The sequence below is a fragment of the Thermobia domestica genome, chromosome 6, assembly GCF_964235325.1.
Source record: "Thermobia domestica chromosome 6, izTheDome1.hap1.1, whole genome shotgun sequence".
Taxonomy (NCBI): domain Eukaryota; kingdom Metazoa; phylum Arthropoda; class Insecta; order Zygentoma; family Lepismatidae; genus Thermobia; species Thermobia domestica.
In genome coordinates, this window is record NC_137459.1 from 33,377,580 (window position 1) to 33,404,808 (window position 27,229).

The following is a 27,229-nucleotide window of genomic DNA, read 5'->3' on the forward strand; positions in this document are numbered from 1 at the left end:
CTATTATGTGGTTTTGTATTTTAGAAAGATGCATGATGTATACCTCTGGTACTTGACAATACTGTATTTTTTTTCTTTCTGACAACTGTAATGCTTACAAGATAATTTTTCATGCTTTTTAAGCTAATGAAACAGGCAAATAAATGAATGGAAATGAAATTGATACACGTGTAGGAAGTCGGCTGTACAGAAGTATTTTATAACTAATAGTTTACGTTGAAGGATGTGCTCAGACACACTCGTGCTTTGTTAACTGTTAAAATATATTAATTGAGCCACAGTTCGCTTCCTAGCCTGTTTTACGAACCTCGAAAGCCTATGACGTTCGACATATTTAATGAGATGTGGCTGCTCCACTTCTCGTCGTTTGGTGTTTTTTTGTAGCTCTTTTCCCATCTTTGCAAGACACTAACCACGGCAGGTCACGAACACCCGATAGAGTCGTGATGTTTCCGAGATGTTCGTTTCCAGCCATCTGGTCATCATAATCTACCGTCTATCAAACTCTGATATATCGCAGAACTGTCTCATTCTACGCATAAGTAGCAGACTGACCGATTGCGTGAGATCTCTACCACCGCGTGGCAAGTGGTTCTGCTATTCCCTGTGAAGCTTACATTAGTCCAACGATTTCGTTCAAAAAGTAACAGGTAGTCAAATGATTAGGCTGACGAGTATATACGCTTACATATAGAAATTACTGTCAATAATTGGAAGGGTATATGAAACATTGCATTAGACATGCGGCATTAGTATAATGTAGCGTGACTAAAAAAAATCGAGAAAGCTCTCTTCTCATGTATGGCAGATAGTATGCGGGCCTTTGACGCCTGAAATCCCGGGTTCGACTTACGGTGGGAAATCACTGAATGGATTACAGTGGTTCAAAGCTCAATCTTAAACTGTAGGTATGCGTTTCATATAGCACCGATGCTGGAATGCGGCTATAAACTGCAATAACAAAATTCGACAAATTATACTTTTCATAACTTTCTCCAACCTTCCTTGACAGATTGATCACTAATTGCCATACGTAGTGTTATTCCTGAAGTTTAAGCTCATGTTCTTGTTCTATATTTGTTTAACAAGATAAAACAGTATTTTCATTTTTGGCAATTCAGGAAGCTATTTAGTGATACATTACGAGACAATTTTAAAGTAACATCTGAAGGAACAACATTTTTTACTCAATGTGATAATTCGTAACCAGATTTCGCTCTTAGATACTAATAAATAGTTGCATATGAGTTTTCGAATTACATACATTTCTTTCATTTAGATTGAACACATTGAGGAAATGGACTACACTAAGGACCCTATGTTATTGGTGAACCGTACTTTTCCCATCAAGAGAGCACTGTACTGGATTAGAACATACATAGTATAACATTGTGCGATAATGAAAATTGCCGCAGATCAACAGCATCCATTTTACATGGATTTCAGTGCCTTTGACCTAAAGAAATCTATTAGCAATCTACTTCTACAAGATGTAGCTTAAAATTTGTCCATGAAAAGAAACGAACCAGATGTTACTGGTAAAAGCTTCAGATACTCTTTACAAATTAAGTATGTAATGTTAGTTAAGAAAGTAACGCCAGCGTTCAGGTTATGATTTTATTTCTTTTTTATCTCGAATTATTTAAAAATGTCCAAAGCATACTATTGCCATGCATTAATTGTATGTATAATACGTAAAGTCGTGCAGTGAATATTTTTGTTAGTATGAAATAATGATATGTGTTAACATTTTCTAGTAGGTATTTGTGATATGAAACTGCCATTAGTATTCTGATGAGAGTTGAAAGAATATAGAATTGAGAAATCAAATAGAGAAGCATTGGTTAGAAAAATCATGTTAAGGCTACGATACCCGTTGGCTAGACATGGTATTCTAGAAAATGAATAATTATTTACATATCATGAAAACGTTAGGCTAAGCAAAGCCGCAATCAACTAATTATCTTGATCCTCCTAAACAATAGGGAGATCAAGATCTATGCGCATATACAACGATCAACGACCAGGTCAAAAGAAAATGTTGCAACATAATAATAATAATAATAATAATAAAACTGCAGAAAACAAGTAAATTTACCTAAATTCTTTTGAACAGACGTCTTTGCATTATATCTATATATAGATCTAGATCTATAGTATATATATATATATATATATATATATATATATATATATATATATATATATATATATATATATATATATATATATATATATATATATATTATTCATGTATTAATTGTGTTATGTGTACGCATTTCAATATATCATCTATATACGTGTATATTAGTATATTTCTCTGTGTGCTAAAATATATGTTACGTGTGATAAAACGACAATGCAATTCGTATTGATATATATAACCTATGTTTATTACTATACCGAAATACGCAAATATGCATCAGCTAGGCCCAAGGTTTAGTCGTAGTTGTAAAAAAAAAAAAATAATAATAATAATAATAATCAAAAATCAAAAATCAGCTATCACTCAATTCTTATTAAGCAATTCCAGTTTTCTTTCAAAATTTCTTATCAATTTTCTTTAAAAGTCATGACTTCTCTATTTCCTTATGTCACTCTTTCCACTAATTTACTTGATTTACTCAGTCTAAATTTTGGTATTCAAAGGCAGATTCCAGAGAAGCTATACACATTCGTTTTAATTTTATACATCTTGAGACGATTTATCAATTGATCAATAGCAATTATCTGCTAATCCGTATAATTATGTCAATCGATATTGGTCAATGTAAGGTTAATAATTTAATTATATTTGGATCCTTAATTTCAAGAACTCAGTGTGTATTAATAAATCAAAATTAATGTAGTTAAAACTTGTTACGAAGAACTATGTCATTGCCTGGTTCAAGTATGTCAAATCATTCAGAAAATAATTCAAGTCAAAGGTCAAGAAGGAGGAAAATTTCAATACGTTTGACTAGATTACATTTTGGTGCTAAGGCCTCACGCCTTACCCACTTTTTTGTTTTATTTGTTATTATACTTTCAAAATTCGTTGTTATTCTTTCGTATTTACTTGATTTTTTTTCACATTTATTTTTAATCATTAAAGTTTTTTTTTTCACTGTTAACCTAAATGTGTAAACTTTTCCTTTGCAAGCCACTTATTGCATCCCTCACCTCAATACTACTACTACTACTACTACTACTACTACTATTACTACTACTACTACTACTACTACTACTACTACTACTAATAATAATAATAATAATAATAATAATAATACTGTTTCTATGAGAGTTTGATAGGTCAAAATGTTAGGAAATGCAGGAAATTTCCAGTGCAATTTATCACGTACTGATTTTCAGGACTTTCAGTCCAGGATATTTGTCTACTTATTTCAAAATTCGTTTATTCCAATTTTCATGGAAAGTTAAAGTCAGTCTAATTCGTCTCTATACATCAAACATTAGAGCCTAATTCTTTTTCAGCATTGCAACATGTGATAATATAAATACGCTACAAGAGTAAAACAAATAAATGTTCGTTTGCTCTCAGGGTTTAGGGAGATCTTATTTTCCTAAAGCCCTGGAATACCGCGGGAAGACAGGATTTCATGACCGTGAAATCAGTCTTCATTTTTTTTATTATTAAACATTTAATTGACAGGGTCACGGGATCGAAACCCAAATAGAACACTCTCCCTTTCAAGATCTCGTTCTTCCGTGTAAACATGTTTTTTTTAAACACCCGTTAATTCATGTAGCTCACTCTTTTGTTTCGTTAATTAGCATAGAGGAATACATTCTCATTTCTGTTCTTTCATTTAATTTACATGTGTGATGTCATGCCTAAATCGGATACAATGGCGTATCAACTCATAAACAATCTTGGTTTCGGGAACGGTGACTTCAACGGTGGTGCACATAAGGTAAATTGTGGCAGTCGGAACACGAACTCAACACCCCACTAATTCACAACCTATATAGACAAATTGGTGCCGTGAACAGAGTACTCATATTTTTAAACCTTTATAGAAAAATTGGCGCTCCGAACAGAAACCTCTGTTTTTAACTTTTACAACCAATCCATTTAAAATTGGGAATCATGAATTAATTTGTTGAAAATAATGAACAAAGACGGCAGGAACATTTAGTTCCTACTGTCAAAATTTCCTACGAATAGGACTGCAAAAAATAAAGTAAGTATTTTCATTGAGCCTCAGATTCTCAATTTGATGAAATATACTACTTTCGAGGAATTGCTGATAGATACTGAAACGTTAGCTTAGCTCACCTTCACAAATGTATGCGACAATTTATTAAAAAACGCCAGGGTTGACACTTAGTTTCGGAGATGTGAGTAATACATTGAAACTGATTTCACCAAGCAATAACTGCCACGAAAATACAATATAAAGGAAAACGGTAACCAAATCTCTTGTGAAATTATTGCTGAACACTCCTACAAGAAGCTTCATCGTCCACGCACAAACGAAAGTTTCCAGGAAAGGTTTCTAGCTTGCAACTTTTTAATGATATTTTTCGTAAAGCTTTTGTCATTTATGTAATGCAAGACATTATTTTGGTCTATGATACAGCTACTGATTCCTTCTGTACTGTAGCGGAATAATTTCCAAGTGTCGCAAAAGTTGCTAATTCGTTTTTCATGAATTACAATACATTACTTTTGTGGCGGATCCAGGGTGAGCGATCGGAGTAATGTCCCCCAGAAGAGGAAATTTTCTTGTTTTATATAAAATATATAAATAAAACCCATCCCAAAGTTTGAAGCTGTTAAAAGTACCTTTAAGTAGCAGTATGACAACCCACCGCCCCCGTCCCAGAAGTCGATCCTGGATCCGCCCCTGCATTACATGCGATATGAAATATAGGCTACATTGTATGTGTAGCAAATCTAGAAGCATCGGCACGTGATGGAACATTTCCAATTTCATTTTCATAATTAGCATATGTGGTTTAATTAAAAAAAAATCTACTTTCGTCACACAATGATTGCACTTGATGTGCAGAATAAGTTAATGCCCGCATAGTTCTTCAAATAAATTTCATCTTATAAAGTATCGTAGCTCTGCCTTGAAGGCGTTTTTAGAAATGCCCTACTTAAAATAGCAGGAGCTGTGCGTGGTAAAAATAAATTTACCCAAAAGTTATACCAAGGGAGAGTGGGAGAGATCTGCACGGATAAATTAAAAAAGAGAGAAAAAACTAAACGCAAAACAAAAGATCTACTTCCAAAGTTTCTAAAAAAATGTATTCAAACTATATAAAACATGAATATTACTCCCTTGCATCAGTTATCTCCATGTATACTTGTGGGTTCAATCTTTTACTTCCAATATCCCACTTAGGAAGAGGACAACATAGGAATATACTGGGAAATGTTTGTACTAATCCCTCTTAAACCGAGACATGTTTATGAAACATACAGGGACCTGTGGATGAATCAGCACAATAAACTAAATTTCAATGATGTACTCATTTTGTTTATTCCAAAAAAAAAAAAGAAAAGAAAAGAAAAGAAAAATGATGTTGACATTTCAACACTAGAAACTTTACACGATAACTATTGTTCTAGTATTATTTTATGTCAGTTCATATAGTTTTGTATATAGTTAGGATATAAGAGTTAACTGATAGTGACTAAACAGTTTGATCATCACGAAATCTGTACAAAAAACAAGAAAGTATAAAGGATGTTCTTTCCCTTTTTACGGTGCTACCGTCTTTGTAAACATTGAGATCTGACAGCAACAAGATGCCTCTCATCTGCTATAGGTTACTACCCTTGAAGGCACCGTGTTTTTTATAATCATAATGCATAAAAAAAAACATACACAACACAGAAGAAGTACTAAAGTCTAAACAACACTCACACATAAGAACTATTACATGACGAACAGTACGTTTATAATAACAACATAATTTTCCCTTGGGTAGAACGAAAACAACCACCTGCTGTTCCATAACAAAATCAGCATGAGAGGTTTTATTTATTATTTTTGATAAAGTAAAGAGTTTTAAAATACTCTTTCGTCAGAAGACGGGATAAAATACAAATTTAGGCCTATTCTGAATGATTTCAAGATTATTATTATTATTTTTTTTTTTTTTTTTGTTTTGTTTTATACAACTGCATATATGCATTTTGGCTGTGGTTGTTAAACTACGATAATGATTTTAAATAACAGCTTCCCCAAAGTCAACCATTCTAGGCTAGCGGTTATCTTTTCGGTTGAAACTGAATCTGCGGGCCAAAACGTTTGAAAGATAGTTATAAAATGTGTAAATGTATCGTATTTTCTAAGGGAAAGTTACAAATCACTTATTTAAAAAAAATCATTGGTTATACAGATCACGTGTATTGATCAAAATGTTAGTTTCCAATATAAAATGATGGAAATGGGAGACTGATGCTATCCAGAGAAAACTAACATCATATTGTCACAAGCCTGGTGACTAAAGTCAAGACGAAAGAAAAAAATAGAAACATACACCAGTAGTGAGAGTGTTTACAATATTCTTATTCATGAACAAACTCAGAATTCAGTATTCGTTTTAGTTAATTAGACCGAGGATTTCTATTAGATTACTGCCACAACCACTTCATTTTTTGTAACTCTTTCTTGTTTCTGTCCCACACACTACGACACTCAACACGAAACATTTGATGAGTCTTTTCTAAAATCTCCTTATTTAGCAACCCGCAAATATATGTGTGGTTCTTCTTTTAATGGGTATTTTACACGAATTCAATTTTTGCTTCTATTTCCCGCTTAAATTTCAGGTTTTTGCTAATGATTCTACCTCTTAGATACGAAAAAGCACTAATTTCCTCCATTTTGTCCCTTCTAATTTCTACATTTAATTCAGTTTACTTTGTTTTCATCATTGTAATGTTTATTTTCAAGCCATATTCTTTCCAGTTTATCCTCAAATATTCTAACATTCTGTTAATGTTTTGTTGAAATTCTGCAATAAAAGTCATCTGACAGAAACTCAATTTTTCCTACACAGATCCTTCAACTACTAGTTCTAATTAAATACAAAATGATTTTGGAAAATGACAAACTTCTCTTCAAATTATACACTTTGATCTGCCATTTTTTTATACTCCAACCTGTTGGTTTGTTTATAAGGTACTTGGGGCCCCGGTGGCTTGGTGGTAGAGTCTTACTTCCGGTGTGTAGGATTATTGGTTAAATCCCCGGCCAACTAAGTTTGTAGTGACGGCATAATCACCATATTTTTTTTTCTCGGGATACTTCCGTTTCCTGTCCCATTACACAGCAATACAAAAGAATCAAAGTTATGTGCGCTGGACACCTAGGTATGGATTTGGAGTATTTTGTTACACCGAATGCAAATTACAAAACCCCAATTTTTTTTGTATAATGGGTGAAAAAAAAATGTGTGCTCCCTATTCAAAATCGTTCAAGGTTTTCGCCCACAAAACAAAATTGACGCGGTCAATCGTCCTGGAGTTTTGCAATTTAGATTATGTGTAACAAAATACATTGAATCGAACTCTGGGGTTTTGTAATTTCGATTCTGTGTAACAAAATACATCGAATCCATACCCTGGGATTTTGAAATTTGGATTCTGTGTAACAAAATACATCGAATCCATACCCTGGGATTTTGAAATTTGGATTCTGTGTAACAAAATACATCGAATCCATACCTGGGATTTTGAAATTTGGATTCTGTGTAACAAAATACATCGAATCCATACCCTGGGATTTTGAAATTTGGATTCTGTGTAACAAAATACATCGAATCCATACCCTGGGATTTTTAAATTTGGATTCTGTGTAACAAAATACATCGAATCCATACCCTGGGATTTTGAAATTTGGATTCTGTGTAACAAAATACATCGAATCCATACCCTGGGATTTTGAAATTTGGATTCTGTGTAACAAAATACATCGAATCCATACCCTGGGATTTTGAAATTTGGATTCTGTGTAACAAAATACATCGAATTCATACCCTGGGATTTTGAAATTTGGATTCTGTGTAACAAAATACATCGAATCCATACCCTGGGATTTTGAAATTTGGATTCTGTGTAACAAAGTACATCGAATCCATACCTTGGGATTTTGAAATTTGGATTCTGTGTAACAAAATACATCGAATCCATACCCTGCGATTTTGAAATTTGCATTTTGTGTAGCAAAATACATCGAATCCATACCCTGGGATTTTGAAATTTGGATTCTGTGTAACAAAATATATCGAATCCATACCCTGGGATTTTGAAATTTGGATTCTGTGTAACAAAATACGTCAAATCCATACCCTGATGTTTGGTGCACATAACCTTTATTTTGTGTTGTGTGCGTGTGTGTGTGTGTGGCTGCGATTATTCCACCAATTCTTTGATCACCATTCACTTCCCATAATCATTATTTCCCTTGGGCTAAATGGTATAATTGTGGGACGTTAAACTGAAAGATTTCATTTCGTGTTTATAAGGTTCTTTTAAGTCTTCTATCCTTCCATTCCAAACCATATTTATTTAGCACTAGCACAAAACTTTATATTTCATTTGGTCAAATACAGTTTGCGAGTCAACAAACTCTATATTACACACTGCTCAGCAATTCCTAGCAGAGTTGGCGAGGGTCAATGGAAACTTGACCCACGACACACTGACCCACCACCCACCGTGACCCACTCTGACCCACGACCCACCGTGACCCACCACCCACGGTAACTCACTGTGACCCACCACCCACGGTGACCCACTCTGACCCACCGCCCACCGTGAACCACCACTCATCATGAACCACTCTCGTCCACTCTGACCTATTCTGACTCACCAAAATCCATCGTCATCAACTCTGAACACGATCCACGGCCTCTTCTGTACTGACTAAAGAGTTTACACTTGAAATAAAACATGACTGTGAAATTCTCACTAATTGGAGTTTGAATTTCTAGTCAATCGCTCAAGCACCGCTCTGTCAGAATAACGGTGCATCTGATCTGTATGATATAAAATGGTAAAGTGTTTGTCACTGAGGAAATTGAAACAGTTCGAGGTGAGGGGAAATTAGTGTGTGCGTAAAATATACTTGCACTAAGAGAGTATTCTTGCAAGTCTTAATTTCTCAACGCATTTCAAAAGAAACTTCTATTCACAGGAAAATATCCCTGTACAATATGGAAAAGGTTATGATTTCTCAGTTCACAGTATTTTTCTCACAAACGACTTGAAAAATCAGTTTTTCGTAGTGTATAAAGGTGCTCGGGTACCTTATGTGAGAGCATCTCCATAAAGTATGCTCATAATTGTAATTTGTGTAATCACTAAACACCACGTTAAATTTAAGTTACAAATATGCATAATTGCAATTATTATGAATATTTATTCAAAGTCGTTTACCTAAAGCAAAGAAGACACTTACTAAAAAATAGGTACAAAGTTGAATAGCACAAATAAGCCATTAGTAATACAAGTAGGCCTATACATTTTCTATAGCTCGTAATTTTCCACTTTAAAACAAACCTGAAATCGGGTTTATTTCCTGTTGGTAACTTTTTCGTGGTAAATTATCCGCAGCGGAATAATGTCCATCGTTCAGCCAAGAAATAAATAACTCGTCTACTTTGAGCTTGTCTAGCGGTGGGCCATTAACATTGATGAACAACAAGTTAGACAATGTTTGAGCACTTAATCTATTTCTAATATCAGTCATCTGTAAATTCATAAGGGGAAATCCCCGTTCACACTCTGTAGTGGAAATTGATAATACTTCTACCCGATTTCTGCAACTCCTCATCGACAATCTGCTTGTTAGACTTAAGTCTGATAACGATTTTTCTTAGTCAGTTTTGAAATACTCAGCAAGAAGTATCATCTCTCAATCACCATACAACATATTTTCCATATCGACCATGTCAGTTGGCAATGTCGACTCATGGAGAACAGAAACTTCATCTACCACGCCTTCTATAGGGAATCTTGTGAATAAATTATCAATTAAAACCTGATAAACTGAAGATTTCTTATTTATTTATAAATTTAATTTTTGTAATTACACATGAAGGTTTGATGCCATTACGAAGTTCCCTCTCCCGTCTAGAAAGCGAAAGAGAACGTGCTTCCTGGAAAGTGTTCAGAGGTGAATGGGAATTTCTCTCTTTCTTCCCCTTCAATTACCACACTGCTGTTTGCCATGTGGCAAATTACGATGAATTTAAATTAAATTATCATAGTATAATTATTTCCTTGTTGAATTATCAATACTTTTCAGTGGAAAAAAAGGATGAAATTTTAAAGTTCCAAATCAAGGTAAGTAAACCAACGTAAAGGGAAAAAAGTGTAAAATTTTCAATATAATTATGCGTACAATCCAAACTTGAAATTTCCGTGTAATTAAGCTTACAGTACAAATTTTATGCCTATTTTAGTTACAAGTATTTGGGTTGATTGCCCTGTGCTGTAAGCGCTCCATATAATAAACATAAGCTTCAGCAATTATTATATAGAAAGCAATGGATATATGAAGCCAAGCACTGTAGTTTTTTGTTTCTGATTTTTTTTCTTAAATAACATCGATCGTTTTCGATCATTTTTACAAACCAACTCACTACCAATTTTCCATATATAGAAAGTGCCCCCCTCCATAAAGGATAATTTAAAAATATGCTAGAACACATTCTGTTTATTTTCAATAAAGAGTTAATACACTGAATTTCAGCTCAGTAAGTATAACGGCTTGCGAGATACTATCTTTTTTTCGCAAAAAATCGGATTTTCACCCTCCTTAGGATATGTAGCTATTATAATGAAAGCAACGCAACATCCCAATTTGGATTAAGGCCTAACTACATACCAAAAGTAATTTCATTTGCCTTTGCAATTCTGCCGTGATGATCAGGTACACATAGTTACATTCAATTTTTTATATAATAATTTATATATTACAGTGATTCAAAAATGTATTTTTTCCAGTAGTTAGCTCCTCTAAAAACTCACAGATTTTGAAAGCCAAGTAGTAGTATAAGTCTTATTGTTATTATTGCAATTAAATATACCAATATCCAAAAGCGCCTGAAGTTCTTTTTTCACTTGGTTAGATATACTCACCTCAGGTAAGTAGACAGAAACAAGTGGAAAAGGAAGGGAAATGAACGTCTTGGAAGTAAAACGAAGACAAATTTACCAGTCTTCAGAAGATACTGTCTACAATGCAGTGAGCAGAGAGGGTCGGTAGATCATACTGAGTCGGTGGGTCGCAGTGGGTCATGGTGGGTGGTGGGTGACAGTGGGTCATGGTGGGTGGTGGGTCACAGTGGGTCACGGTGAGTGGTGGGTCACAATGGGTCACGGTGGGCGGTGGGTCACAGTGGGTCAAATGCCGTTGACCCACGACCCACTGACCCACTCAGAAAACTTGACCCAGTGACCCACCTACCTACTGACCCACTCCATCTCTGATTCCTAGGGAGAAAATATCCATATTTCTTAGGAATATTATACGAATACATCAAGTGACCAGCATTTGTGTAAACAATATCAGTCCAATTTTATGGTCAAAGGGTGACTGAGATTACCCAACATGAAAAGAAACGGCACGCGGTAAACCTAAAGGAAGATGCAAAGCCATGCCAGGAGCACATTGAGTTCTGATCACATAGGTAACATGTATGTATCTCTCGGACAGCATAGCATCATGTGTATATATTTGCATTCTGTCGGTGAAATTATTCAGATAAGCCTGGGATGTGTAGCCCCATATTTCCTTAAGGACACTTTTGATAGTCAGGAATATGTCAGATTGTGAATTTCTCTGTGTAATTCACATCTCGGGAGAATCCCAGGTACAGAATCGACGGAATGAGTATCTCGGGAATATACAAGTCAATTCGTACAGTTTTTGTTTTCTGACTTCAGTGCTTCTGTAACTTGATATTTCCGTATGGGCACACGTTGTCATCCGTGTAAACAAAGTCAGATTCCACTGCACCACGGACAAGATGAACATACCATTCCAGTATCTCGATAAGACAACATTCTCCAGTAACGGATGCTGCGTTAAAGATGTCCAGTCGCGTTCTTCCATTTTCACTATAACCGTCCATGACGTACCTCCAAAACGTACAAAGAATAGTTTAATCGTTCTTCCATATACAAAAGATAATAGATTAACTCTATTCTATGGAATTATTAAGTAAAATCGTTTTGTATTTCCAAAATAGATTTTCGAAGAATGCATCTAAATTATGCTTCACCAAACTCAGTGGTATCTAAATCGCCTTTTCATGTCTAAAGATAAAAGTTAATATATTTCATGAAAAAACAACCTGCATTTGTAACATGGTTAAGCCCTTTACAGCATTCAAATTCACTTCTGTAATAAATAAATAAATAAGTTGCTATCCAAACTTCGAATTTCTGTTTGTGTTATGTGCAATGTTTTTATTTTCTTGCTTCAATAGCGATAAGTTTATTGGTTTTCATAGTACCTCAATATAAATATGACTTCTTCAGAGATAACTCGGAATAAGGACATTCGAAACGTCAATTGAATTGAGAGAGCTAACAAACAACATACACGTAATACACAAATTGTAATTAGAAACTTGCTAATGTTAAATCTGTGTTAGACATCTCAATCTTTCGTTTCTGAAGGACATAGTAGGTCCAAGATATATTGGCGTACATAAAACAATTTCTTATGAATGGAACTAATATGTCTTAATTTCATATTGAACTGTGTCACCACAACTTCATTTCAACATGTTGTCCATCTCTTGAGATATTAGTGATGTATTGGAAGATATGATGAACTCTGATTCTAACTCCATTGAATGCACCATATTTAATATAAAATTCTGCAATTAATAGTGGCTATATGAATCCTATTTACATAATATGAAACCAAATATCATCCCCAAAAATATGATATTTCAAAATTGGTCAAGAACTCGATCCGTTATGTAAGCATCTAACAAGAAATATAAAGTCCCTAACTCAGTCAAAATGGAGTTATACCATGTTATACGATAAGTATAGCAGATGCATATTAAGTGAAATGATTGGCATTACCTCTTATTTTATCACGAGATCGTTAAAGATGCATTTCTATCACAAGATCGTTAAAGATGCATTTTTATCACGAGATACTGTTGTCAACATGTATGGTAATGATATATTTGAATACATAATATGATAAATCTCTCGTGAATTGTACAATTATTTAGACAGTCTACTTTCTTTATGATCATACACTGAAGAGCTGCATCTGCTGGAAGATACTAGTTTCATTATTAGGTTTTTTTTTTTTTTTTTTTTTTTACAATTTTGCACACGGACATGGCATCACTATTTTTTTTCTGAGCTTCATGCTACTTTTCAACAGATATCTTACTTAATGAAGATTGCATGAGTTTAATCTTTCGAGGTACCCACGCAGCATCCTTTTTGCCACCACTCACAATTGGTCAATATCCTCTATGTTGCATCTACTTTCCCCTAAAAACATTCAGCAGAATGTGTTTCTCTGAAGCTTTGAAACATTATATGTGCACCTTAATACTTTTACCTAACTATGTATACTAGATAAAATAAAATTAGTGAATGATTCATAAATGAAATATTGTTCACTGCTACTTCACAAGAGGAAAACATAAAAGGAAGACAAACTAAATCCTAAAGCAAATAATTTAATTTCAATTTTGCAGCCTTAGAACGTAACAAACGAACGTTTTAAACAGTTATTTTTTTTTACAAGGCTAGCAACATGTAAAGAAGGTAATGTTAATCCCACCATCATTTTTATTCGCTATACAAAGTTCCGTTCCCCATTAGTTCGGATCAAGCTCCTAACCTCATTTTCACCGAAGGTGAAAGCTTTCCCACTTATCAGTAATGTCTTTGTAAGCCTAATTTGTTCAGTGAGAGTGTATAAAGGGAATATCCATTCCGGATGTACAACTAATCCCCAGGGCAATGAGATGCACCACTGGTTTACCGTGCTGTTCGTTCCCAACCTACTAGATACACATTTACAACAATCAACTAGCTCTAAACAGGATTAAAATGAGTATAAAATGATCAAAGATTGATACCATTAAAAAACAATTAGTGAAACATCAATCAACAGACCAGAGACGGATGAAAAAAAGTTTTTTTTAGGAGAAAAAATGAAAGTGTAATTATAAAATTTAACGTTTAACATAGAACACAATTTGTTGTTCATTCGTTTCTTATTTAAATTAGTTATTCCGCCCAGGCCTTTGACTCGCTGTACATTATTGATTAAAATAATTCCTAATTAAAAACTATTTTTTTACATGTAACTACTAATGTATATATGCATTTATTTAGTTTTAGTTTATCCAGCACCCTCCCGAAATTTCGGACCACTACTTGCCAATTATTCAACGACTTGGTAATAGGCAAATGATAGCATACGTAACAGTACTTATTAGTGTGACCAACAAATACAGGCGTTTGTCGTTCATTATTAGGACACTTTTTGACAGCTGATGTAAGATAGACGATTTTGGCACACACTCACACACGCTCACACTCACACACAATCTACAGTGGGTGGGCAGAGTAATGCGAAAGGCCACAACCAAATAAAAGTAGTTCTTCATACGGTGTAGAACTGCTTTTTGCTGTCAACATAGGTTGGGACCGATGAGGAATCGACTGGCACAGGTGGTTAGTGAGGTGCTGTATCCTCTTTCTGTAAAACGCGCTCCAGCGCCTTCAGGTACAGTGGTAAAGGAAAATAAGACAACCCGTCCCAGTCTCAGACATAGTTTTCTAAAAGAGACAGTGGCTAGATGATATTGAGATCCGGCTATTATGGAATGCAGGGCAAGTGTTTAAGTTTCGGTTCACATTTCGTTAACCATATTGCGACATATGCGTGAGACGTTAACTATTAATATCATTCCCAGCAGGAAACACTGTTTGAACCATATAGATAACGTGATTCTCTAAAATTTTCTCAAATAACTTGGCAGTCACTATTCCACGTAAGGCTACAATGGGCACTGAAAAGAAGAAAAAAAAACGATACCACCACCCACACTATCACAAAACAACTCCATGCTTCGTAGGCTTCAGATGGTGTTCGCGCGTCCCGACTTCATGTAGTGAGAATGAATGCGGATACTGATTCAACTTGCTACATGACGTGTTTCTATTCCTCAGAAGTCCGCGTTATTTGGACTTTGCATCACTGAGGGTGTTTGATAACATTCACTGGTTCCATTAGGGCTTGGCTATTGCTACTCTGCCATGAATATTTATTTTATAGATTTTTCTATGTACAATTTCCATGGAAATCGGAATGTCTAGATGATCATTGGCTCATGTAATTTAGTTGCAGTTGTCCTGGTATATCCCTGACCCACCTTGTGCTGCTGGAATGGACCCTAAACTCAAAATCCATTCAACTACTATGTCCTTGGCAGAGAGTGTCGTCTTACAACCACTGTTATGGTATTCAGACATAGTTTTCGCACTAATTGCGAATGCTTGCATTACATTAGTGACAATGGCTCTCTTTACTCTCATAACACTCGTTACTTTCGTCACAGACACTCCCACTAAGCAAGCACCAACAATCTGTACTCGCCGAAAGTACCTCAGGTCCCACTATTATGGCACATAGACATTATTTTCACACTAACTGTGTATGCTCACATGGCATTGTTGACAGTGGCTCTTGGTATCTCCATAACATCTAGTACTTTCGTCACAGACACCTTATTAGCCGGCCAGTAACAATATGTCCTCATGGAAAGTATATTAGGTCTGACGTTTAAAAAATCGCTCCACAACACTCTCGGATGAATGGGATATTGATAGCGGATAAACTGGATACAGATACATTGATATCATTGCCAACTGCAACACGACACTCGCTTTCCACTTTTGTCGATCTTCAGCTTTCTCTTTTAACTCACAATATGTTCTCCTATCTTTCAAATCATCGATCAGCTGTGTTCTTCTTCTTCCTTTCCCTCGCCTCCCTTCCATCTTTCCTTCTATGGCGGTGTGAAGAAAACAATTTCTTCTCAAAATGTGTCCAATCCAATTGGCCTTTCTACGAAGAATGGTAGCTAGAAGTGTCCTTTTCTCTCCTATCCGTTTTAAAACATCTTCTTTTGTTGCTCTCTCTGTCCATTTTATCTTTTCCATCTTCCTCCAACACCACATTTCGAAGCTCACCAAATATTCCTTCTCTAACTTCCCCAATATCCAAGTCTCTGAACCATACAGTCCAATGCTCCATATATAGCATTTGACCAACTTCTTCTTAAGTCCAATATTGAGCCTGCTAGTTAAGAGTGATCTTTTCTTGTTGAATGCTTCCCTAGCTATGGCAATTCTTGACCTGATCTCTTTAGTGCAGTAAGCGTCTCTCGTCAAAATTCTTCCCGAATACTTGAAATTATCGACCTCTTCAAGTTCTCTTTGTTCTACTCTGATCCGTAAGGGCGTGTTTCCACGGGATATTCTAATGACTTTCGACTTTTCGATGTTAATTTCCGTTCCCTACAGTTTTCCAGTGTCAACTATTTTGTCAATCATCTCCTGTAGTCCTCCTTCGGTTTTAGCTATTACAACCGTATCATCTGCATTCCTGATCTTGTTAGTTATCCGTCCTCCAATCTTGAAGTCTCCAGTTCGCATTAATGCTTTCTTCATTAAACATTAAATGTTGAATAATTTGGGCGAGAAACTACATCTTTATCTGACTCCTCGTCCAATCTCTACACTATTGGTTTCTCCTTCATTCAAGCGCATCTTCACTCGTTGTCCTATGTACAGGTTTTGAATCAGTCATCGATTTCTCCAGTTGACTCCGATTTCTTTAAGTATTTTTAGAAGTTTCGTCCAATTGACTCGGTCGAAAGCTTTTCGCCAGTCGATGAAGCACAAACACAACTCTTTCATTACATCAAGAATTCTTTTTGATATAATTCTCATAAATAAAATAGCATCTCTGGTGCCGTTTCCTTTCCGGAATCCAAATTGATCTTCTTCTAACCTCTCATCTATCTTATCTTCCAGCCGCCTGTTCAGTATGCGTGCAATGATCTTTCCAGTGTGGGGAATCAGGCTAATGGTTTTGTGATCGCTGCACTTCTTTGCTTGATTTTTCTTGGGCAATGGAATCATTGTAACATCAAGAAAATCCTTTGGCCATTCTCCCCTCAGGTAGATCTTGTTAGTAGGTGAAGTCAGTACTTTCATCGCATTGTCTCCTAATTCTTTGAGTAAATCTACCGGTATGTTGTCGTCTCCAGTGGCCTTTTCCTTCGCATATCTTTGATTGCTTGTACTACTTCCCTTTTCAATATACTGGGTCCTTTTTCATCATCATCCATCTCTTACTCTGCATCGATCGCAATACCTTTGAGGCGGTTCTTCTGATCATACAGAACTTTTATGTATTCCTCCCCAATTCTAAGGATTATTTGATGGTCAGTGGTTACACTACCTTGCTGATCTTCGATGCCGAACGTTCGCATACTTCTGTTAGGTCTCCTTCCTAATTATTGTGCTTTCTGGTACATCAGATCAAATCTATCATATCTGCCGCGCCGTTGAAGTTCTATTATTTTTTCACATATCTGCTCCATGTACATTTCTTTGGCTTCGTCCGTTTCTCTTCTCAATTCATTATTCAACCTAATGTATTCAGTGATATCCGTGTTTTTTGCCCTTCTGCTTTCCTCGATCTTCTTAAGCATTGCCTTAGTTATTCATGTTTTTTCGGTGCTCTTTCCATCCTACCAATGTTATTGTGGAGTGTGTCAAGTAGAATCTTTTTAACTTTTCCCCAAGTATTCTCTATATTGCCGACCATAAATCCCATTGCATAGAATTTTTCTTCAATCTCTTCTTTCACATCATCGTCGATATTTCTTAGTCGCTCTAAGTTCCATTTTCGATTTATCCTCCCATTTTTTCCTGATCGATTTTAACCAGGTTTGCACTTCCGCCTCCAGTAAATTGTGATCTGAATCAATGTCCGCTCTTGGCAATTTCTTTACGTCTCGTACACTATTCTTGAAACGTTGCTTCACAAGAATGTAATCGATTTGGTAGCGTTTTTTATCTCCTGGACTTTCCCACGTGTACATCTTGTTTTTTTCTTTTCTTAAACCACGTGTTCATCACCACCATATCATGTTGCCTACATAAATCGCTAAGCAATTGACCTCGTTCGTTTCTTCTACATAGTCCAAATGGTCCCACTACCTTATTCGGAGCTCCTTCTCCTACTACGCTGATGAAGTTTCCCATTTCTATGGCGTCGACCTTGCATCGTCCTTCCTGATGCAATATGTCACTGTTCTGATCATACATTACTTCTACTTCATTATCATCATGGTCGGTTGTTGGCATATACACTTGTATTATCACAATATCCACTGGGTTTGCATGCAGTTTTACAAACATCAAGCGGTCACTGAAGTATTCCACTTTGTTTACACTTCTTGCTATTTCGTTCTTCATTTCTATCGCGTCACCATTCTCGGCCTTATCGCCACCCGATTAGTATGTTCTGTAATTTCCTGATACTATCTCATCTTTCCCTAGCCACCTCACTTCACTCAAGCCCACTATGTCTACTTTACATTTGTCCATTTCCACTTTAAAATTTTCAAGTTCTCCCTCACATCGTAGAGTTCGTACGTTCCAGGTTCCCATGCTGAAAGGAAAGTGATTATCTCCTCTGATGATTCTTCCCGGAGTAGTCCCCACCCGGAGATCCGAACGGGAGACTATTTTACCTACGGATTTTTTTTTTTTACCTCAGGAAGAACCATCATATTTATTTATTCTCCTTCTTCGTCCCTTCTGGTAAAAATACAATGTGGTAGTATTCCCATTTCCTTTCCACATTTCCATGCCTTTAACCATCTAGTGGTTCATCCGCCTTTTAGGACAGTTTCCACTCCTAAGGACAAGAAGGTGCCCTGACATCCACCCGCTCATCTGCGCTCCGAGAAGACCGTTGGCACTTGGTAGAAGCTGACTCCTTATCCCGGGAGTCGGTCGGTCCCCACCTACGTTAGCCGCCAAAGACGTTACCCGCTCTCTTCCGCGAGGAGGCGTAGGTTGGAATTTTCCCTTCTTTTAGGATGAGACCCGAAGGCTTTTCTCAACTCTCTGCAGTATTTTTAGAAAGTTTAATGATCATACCATATCAAAATATATATCAATTACGAGGGGCCAATAATTTCCAAGGATATTATTACCCCTCGAGTTCCCATTTATTTGAAATATTTTAATGGAAAATAGTACTGTTTCAAAAGATATATCAAACAAACACCATGACGAGGGAATAATAATATCCTAAGTAGTTATTACCCCCTTCAAATTCATATATATTTGAAATGTTTGAACGGAAGATCACACTGTTTCAAAAGTTGCATCAAATAAAGACCCCCAGGATGTCGTAATAATATCCTAGGGAATTATTACCCCCTCGAATTCCCATTTGTTTGAAATATTTGAATGGAATATCACACCACATTAAGAATAAATGAAGGAAATTCCCAGGCGAGGGGTTGTAATTACCCTATGGAATTATTACGTTCCTTAAATTTCCATCTATTTAAAATAATCAAACAGAAAATCATACAATTTCAAACGATACGTCAAGGAAACACTCCAACAAAAGGCTAATATTTTGTTAGGAAACTAATACCTCCCGGTCGGTTCCTGACGACTTCAAATAAAAAAAAAATAATGTTATGTTATACATTATCACTAATACGTGTTATTTGTTAAAGACGCACTCACTTTGGTGACTTTATGTCCAAAAATTTGATAGAGGATACTATTTTTTTTTCTGGGATACTAATACCCCTGTCGGTTTATGGTTACTTCAAAGACAAATTTAAATATTATGTTATTAATTTGAAACCACTTCTTGTTATCTGTTTACAGATGTGCTCAGTTTCGGCAAGATGACTACATATGAAAAAATTTGGTAGGAAAGTAAGCCTCTAATATAAATAAAATAAAGAGTTTGTTTGTGTGCTTGTCTGTCTGTCTGTCTGTCTGTCTGTCTCTGTGTGGCCTGGGGACCAGATGAGTGGACCGAGAGTTATCAAATTTTGGTCAGGGGCACACCAGAACAAGACACGACCTTTTTCAAATTTCAAACCAGGGGGGTCTCGGGGGGGGGGGCGTTTACCGGAACCGGCTTGGGAACCAGACAAACTGACCGAGAGTTACAAAATTGTAGTCACGAATACCTTGATCCAGGCCCCAGAAGAAAGTTAAACGTTTTTGTCAAAATTTGCACCAGGGGGTTCTCAGGGGGGCGTTTACTGTAAAAGTAGTAGAAAATGACCGATATTAATGTCGAATTCATAGTTTTCGCGGTGGCTGAAATCAATCTTGAAACTCAGATCGCATTAACTTCCAAATTCACGCTATTCGGCTCCGGGCCTGGGGTCACCGGGGGTGTGTGTGAAATACCGAGACATATAAAAGTAATCCAAAATGACCGATATTAGTATCAAATCCATAGTGTTCGCGGTCGCTGAGATCAATGGTGATACTCCCACAGGCGTTGACTTCCAAATACAGCCCCCGTGCGAAGCATGGGTATATTCAACTAGTTTCAAATAAATGGGAATTTGAAGTGTCGGGGTGATTCTTTGACGAGTCTTTTAATATGGTATGATTTTCCGTTCAAATATTTCAAATAAATATGAATTCGAGAGGAAAATATTAGCCCCCGGTAATAATTTCCGGCGGTAAAGTTTCCCTGCACAACGATACACGTACAGTACACTTTTTCAAACGCAAAACTCCTGGACAATGTGTTGGATACGAAAAAAAATGACCAGCGGGATTTTTTGGTTCCACTGTTACTGCTGCAATACTTTCTTCGTGATCGTATTCAATGAAATCACTTGTATTTAATTTTACATAATTTCAAATCAGTATCGTGATTGGGAGAAATAATGTACTTCTCTCATCAGATTGCGAGTAACTAAAATGAAACGATAAAAATAAAGACCTCAACAACTGTTACTTTAATTTTATACCAATGTATATTCTACTTTTTCTTTCTTTCTTTTGATTGGAAAATAAATCTTTTAATGTAATTTCAGCGCCCATACAGAAAGTAAACAATCCCTCATACAAGTGCAGGAAACTTTAGAAAGATTGTTTACTTCCATATACTCGAATGGCAACGAAAATAGAGAAGTCAGTAAATAGATATGAACACAAAAGCTTTTGATACCAAATTGGAGGGGAGGAGAGAGAGAGAGAGAGAGAGAGAGAGAGAGAGAGAGGTGTTGTCATTCATTGGAAACCATGGGAGCAGTAAACAAAAGTTCCTGACAGACTTTGAACTAGCCTTTCTAGTGAAGCAGTTTGATCGATCCGTTTTGCAACAACCTGTTCCATCATCACGCACGAGAAGTAGTTGAATGTGTGCGGCGCAAAGATCCAAGAAACATGTAGTAAATAAACACAGGTAATAACATATTTTTCGCAGAATGCATTCTTTGTGACATTTCAAAAATTCATTTTTGTGTGGTAATACAGGTGACAAAACATGTTGATACGAAACTTCGTAATGTACATATTTCAAACATAAACAGACATATAACATGCGCATGCAGTATGAATATATAACATATGCATATTTCTCATATTTAGAGTCTTGCTTCACATAGACAAATTTCGTTTCGTATTTTCCACTTTGTATTTTCAACAGAAAAACAAATGTGGTATATTTGATAAAAATCACTCTCTCCGAAATTTCCAGCCTTTCAAAACAAAGGTATATGTATATCTTACCTTTTATTCCCTTTTTTATTATCTATTTTTATTGACTACTCAGAATTCACTCTTAAAACAGCATTTAAAAATAAAATAAATATCTTATACGGTGTAGCAAAATCGTATATCTTTGCGTAAAATGCTCTCAGATGAGGAACCAATTTCGACTGATTTGTATGTAAGCTAATTAAATATTGAAGCATTTCTGGACGAGAAATTTACATTATCAAGCTTAGCCACGAAGGAACTCCTTATAAAAATAGAATACCACATATTACTCCATATTACTTCACCGATAGATTTCTGTTTTATGATAAGTTAAAATACTATTTCTGGACATCGTAGCGAAAAATTTATTCCTTATTTCATGCTCTATACGAAACGTACAAAGAATAAACACAAAAACGAAACAAGGACAATGATTCAATGTAAAATGCTTTGCCTCTCTCGAATAAATTACTATATGTATTATAGGAAAGGGGGGCAAGAGTACGCAAATTCTAATTAAACTTATATATTTTGGTAAAAAATAGTTACAACGGAAAACTTTTACATGGAACACAAAACTTGAACTCTCCTTTACGAAATGTGAACTCAACTTTTATATACCTCTATTCTTAGAGGAAGTAGAACTCATAAAATGAAAACATTCAAATTCGTACTCTTGCCCCTATATGTGGGGCAAGAGTACGAAATCAAAGGGGCAAAAGTACGCACCCAAAAGAGCATTAACAATTATCACAGATGAAGGTGCTACTCCTGTATATGATGTGCATTGTTCATGCCACCATTCATGGCATCTTGCGCACTTGATCCAGTCTTCTATTGGTGGATCACTGTAAATGATATTGCATAATGGACACTCGTACACTACTTCCTCACTGACCTGAGGAGTTGTAGCTACAACTTCGGTTGTAGCTTTCCTGGTGCAAGATGATGTTTGCCTTTGCTCTTTGGAGGGCGCCGTTTCGAAAGTAAGTTCTGCTTGAAAGGAGAGGATGTCAGAATCTCTGATTGACTTCGAGAATATCAAGATCTACTGGTTGAGTGCTTGGTAGCAGTTGGAGGAGGACTGACAACCACCAAAGGAGTGCATGGTGTAAATGGGCCACATGGGCCCCTGCTTACCTCCAGTTAAGATCTAGTTTACTGGTTGAAGGTTTGGTAACCGATGAACGAGCAGTCAGCAGAGAAGTGTTTGATGTGGATAATCCGCATGAGCTCCTGCTTGCTTCTAGTGAGAATCCAGTGTTACTGGTTGAAGGTTAGGTAACATATGAATGAGAACGAGCAACCGGCGGAAGAGTATTTGAAGTGGACAGTCCGCATGAGCTCTTGCTTGTTTCTAGTGAGGATCTAGCGTTACTGTTTAAAGGTTTGGCAACAGATGGAGGAGGACGGGCAACTGGCAAAGGAGTGTTTGATCTGGATGCACCGCATGGGTCCCTTTTTACTTCCAGTGAATCATCCGATGAACGATTTTGGGCTCTATTCAGGTCTGATGCTTGATTTTTTGCTTCAGGAATGCTTTCCTCTTCAGAACTGGCTTCTACATTTAAGTCTATCACATCCACAATAGAAGGAAGAAAATCTTCTTCAGTGAACACATCTGGATTCAGTAGGACAACTCCACATTCTTGAAGGCTGGATACCAATGGTTGCAGCGTTGTAGTCATCATCATCATAAGTATTCTGCCTTTATTGGCAGGTCACTTGCCGCAGCTGAGAAGCTTCCATGCTCCACGGTCCTCCGCTAACTTCTTCGTCTTCGCGTATGATCTTTCTGTTTTTACATCATCCATTAATTGTAGTCTCCTTCGCCCCCTCCCTCTCTTTCCCGCCACCATACCATCTAGGACGTCCCTCATGGTACAATATCTTCTTAGGCAATGTCCCAACCAGTTTCTCTTCCTCTTCCTAATAATATCTAAAAGTGTTCTTTTCTCACCCACCATTTCTAACACTCTCTCATTCGTTTTCCGCTCGACCCAACTAATTCTTTCCATTCTTCTCCACACCCGCATTTCGAAGGCTTCCAGTCGATTTTCATCACCTTTACGTACTGTCCACGTTTCCGCCCCATACAGTACAACACTCCACACGAAGAATTTTATGAGTCTTTTCTGTAGTAAGCCTCAGTAAACAAACTCGCAACTTGGAATTATGTGGGATGGATGATTCCTCATCCATTTATCACACACAGTTGAATACCAGAATTTCATCGGGTCAAAAAAACGAGCGATCTAATAGTTTCAAATTATGACTGGGATTTGGTGGTAAACTCAACATCACTATCCTATTTTGCCTGCAGAAACCAATCGCTTCGATTGAAATGTGAGAGGTCTGATTGTCAACAGGCAAAAATGCCTTTTTCGTAACCGAATTTGATCGCACATGTTGGTGTAAATAATATAACCATTCTACGAAAAGTTGTGAGTGGATGAACCAGAATTAGATATTCCCACAGAACCTGGCGGCGAGCCATCGAATAATTCTTGTTTCATTTGTTTTGTGGGAAATATCTGGGGAATAAAGGAACCAGATGCACTCACCATGAAACAGCTGTTATGTTAACTCCAAAATCACTAGATACAGTTTTATTCACAACCGATTTTTAGTCGACTTTTGGAACTTTATGAGGAACCGTATTTATTTCAGTTTCGTACATGTTGTATATATCCCGTGGAGAAAAGCCGTTTTGTCTTACAAGATCTTTTAGACAATTAAAAAAACATTCAACTTGTGGCTTGCTAAAACCACGAGCTCTCCCCAGACCAGTCTTTGAAGGGGTGTTGCAAAGCAATTGTTAAATGTCTACGACGGAAAGACTCTGTCCAATCTCTTTCTGCCATTCGATTCACACGACTAAAGGATATGGGGCACCTAGTTACGTTCAGCAAAATTGTATGCCACTCTTCTTAGATCTTTTAAAGTTAATTCATAGAAGAATTGATCCAGTAATGTGATATATTACACTAATTCGTTCTCCATTCCTTCGGTAAATAGGCCTACTGGCTTTATTGTACCTAAAGACGTTGCAGATTCTCATTCAAAAAAGAAAAGAAAAATCCTTAATTCTCCTTATATCAATAATGGGAATGCATAGGATACAAAAAAAAATCAGATTATATTTAGACCCTTTATAAAAATATATTTCCAGCTTATTCCATCAGTTACAGAATGCTTGTCACCTACAAGGGTAACTTGAAAACTTCTCGACCTATCCTTGATGAAGCTACATATTGTCAAATGTTAGGTTAGGTTAGGTTAGTTTCATATATCTTTATAGAATCCCATACCAATCATTGGATTGATACCGCCTTATGCAGAGTCGTTTTAACGTATGATTACTAAAGGACTGACCACTACAGGAAACATACGGTAGTCGAACTTTTTAGTATGGCACTAATTACGCGTCAGAACGACTCTGCATAAGGCCCATTGAAATTTATTACTGAAGACTACTGACATTTAAGATAAAAGAGGACAAAGCGTAGTATTTCTGAAACCTGAATAAAATAAGCAAGCGTAACGTTATTGAATAACTGCAGATGTCACTATCTCACACGTTTATCTGTTTCGAAAACTCAAACACCACCTTAGATACTGTTATGTAAGGAATAGTATTTAGAATAAAAATTTATCCCTCGTACATAAGAAAATATCAGGATTCTTCAGAATTCTTAACGTTAGAGGCTACATATGGGAACCAGTATACGTAAAGTTTGCGGTCACTCTCTATTACAACGGAATCTACATTCTTTTTTGATTGTTAGTTCTAAATCAAATTGGATTCTTTTTCATAGAACAGAAGGGGCAAGAGTACGCACGCGTACCCTTACCCCGTAGGTATCTGCGTACCCTTGCCCCCTCACTACACAATTGACTTTCCCGTGATGTTGTACAGCCAACTGTTGGAAGAAAGTCAATTTACTCCATCCTGTCAAACAATGGATATGTTAGAAACTAACGCTTTATAGTACTTTGAGATCGTTATAAAATTGTGTAAGTTGTTCATTAACTACTTATGTCCCAATATTATATCAAACTATTAGAAAAACATAAATAATTACCTAGATAGCTTGTAGTTTGCCGCAGCATACTCAAACTTGTTTAGGTTCTAGACGCCATTAACATCAAACTCCACGTGACGCATTATTGCCATACGCGAATATATTCACCTGATTTTAGGGAATCGTATCCTTACCCCCCACGTACTCTTGCCCCCCTCTACTCTACAAGTGCATATCTCGAGCATTTCCAGTAGAACTACTAAAACGCGCTGGCCTTTTAAGTTCCTTGTGTGGTTTAGTGGCTAGCACGTGCGTCTGTGGTGTACCGGTTCCCGGGTTCGATTCCCGGTGGTAGAACTTTTGGAATTTTAAATGTTCTCCATGTGTATGTGTTCGTGTCCCTGTCGTTCAAGGTTACTGGAAATCACTGTAGAACGTGTATAACCGAGTAGGAACACCAGTTATTGACAAGGGGAAAGAAGACTTTGCTAAATGAACTTCCACGCTACCTTTCGCGAGGTAGGAGTGCACATTTAAAGTGTCAATGTTAAAAATTGCAATAGCCAGAAAACCCATCTTAAAGTTTCTGACTTTCCGCATAAATGATACAACGCGTTAAATTATCAAGACGCAGAGTGAGGAATATCTATACCTTACGCCCACATGGTCCCGTTCGAGTAACTTATCTTGTTGTAACTAATAAAGTTATCATCTGTAACTACAAGTAAAATATTTGTTCACCTTATGTTTATAATGCATATAACAACAAAAATGTTCAAATCCAGGGGTGCCCACAAGGGGGGGTTATGACGCAAACTGCGTCATTGAAATATTTGGGGGGTTAAAAATCTATATAAATATGTTTGACGGGGGGGTAAAAATTAATCGAAAATATTTTTTTCATGGAAGAATACCTATGGATAGACAATTGCGGGGGGTGCGTCATGGGCATAAGGGGGGATGGGCACCACTGTCAAATCAGTTGTATCTGTAAATATACAGGGTGAGTCAAAAGTCCCTGGACACCTGCATAAGTTTGAAAATCGACGGGAAAAGTTAAAAAGTGATGACGGGAACAGATGTTTGATGAGGGGCTGCAACTTTTGGAGTGTATGTTATTCACGGCCGCCATCTAGAAATCTGTCATTTTGGATTCAAGTCATTTTTAAGGGGTGCGTTGGCTCAGTGGTAGAGCGATCACCTCCGGTGCTTGGGGTCTCTGGTTCGATCCCAGCTCGTGCCGTGTGGACTTTGTGGTGGACAAACACCGTGTGCGTGTTTTTTTCGGGGTTCTTTCGTTTCCTCCTACTTTCTTCATTCCACCATTTCATTCACTTCTCATAATCACCGTCTCTTTAGCCTTACCGGCACAATCGTGGGACGTAAAACTTAAAAGATTTCATTTCAT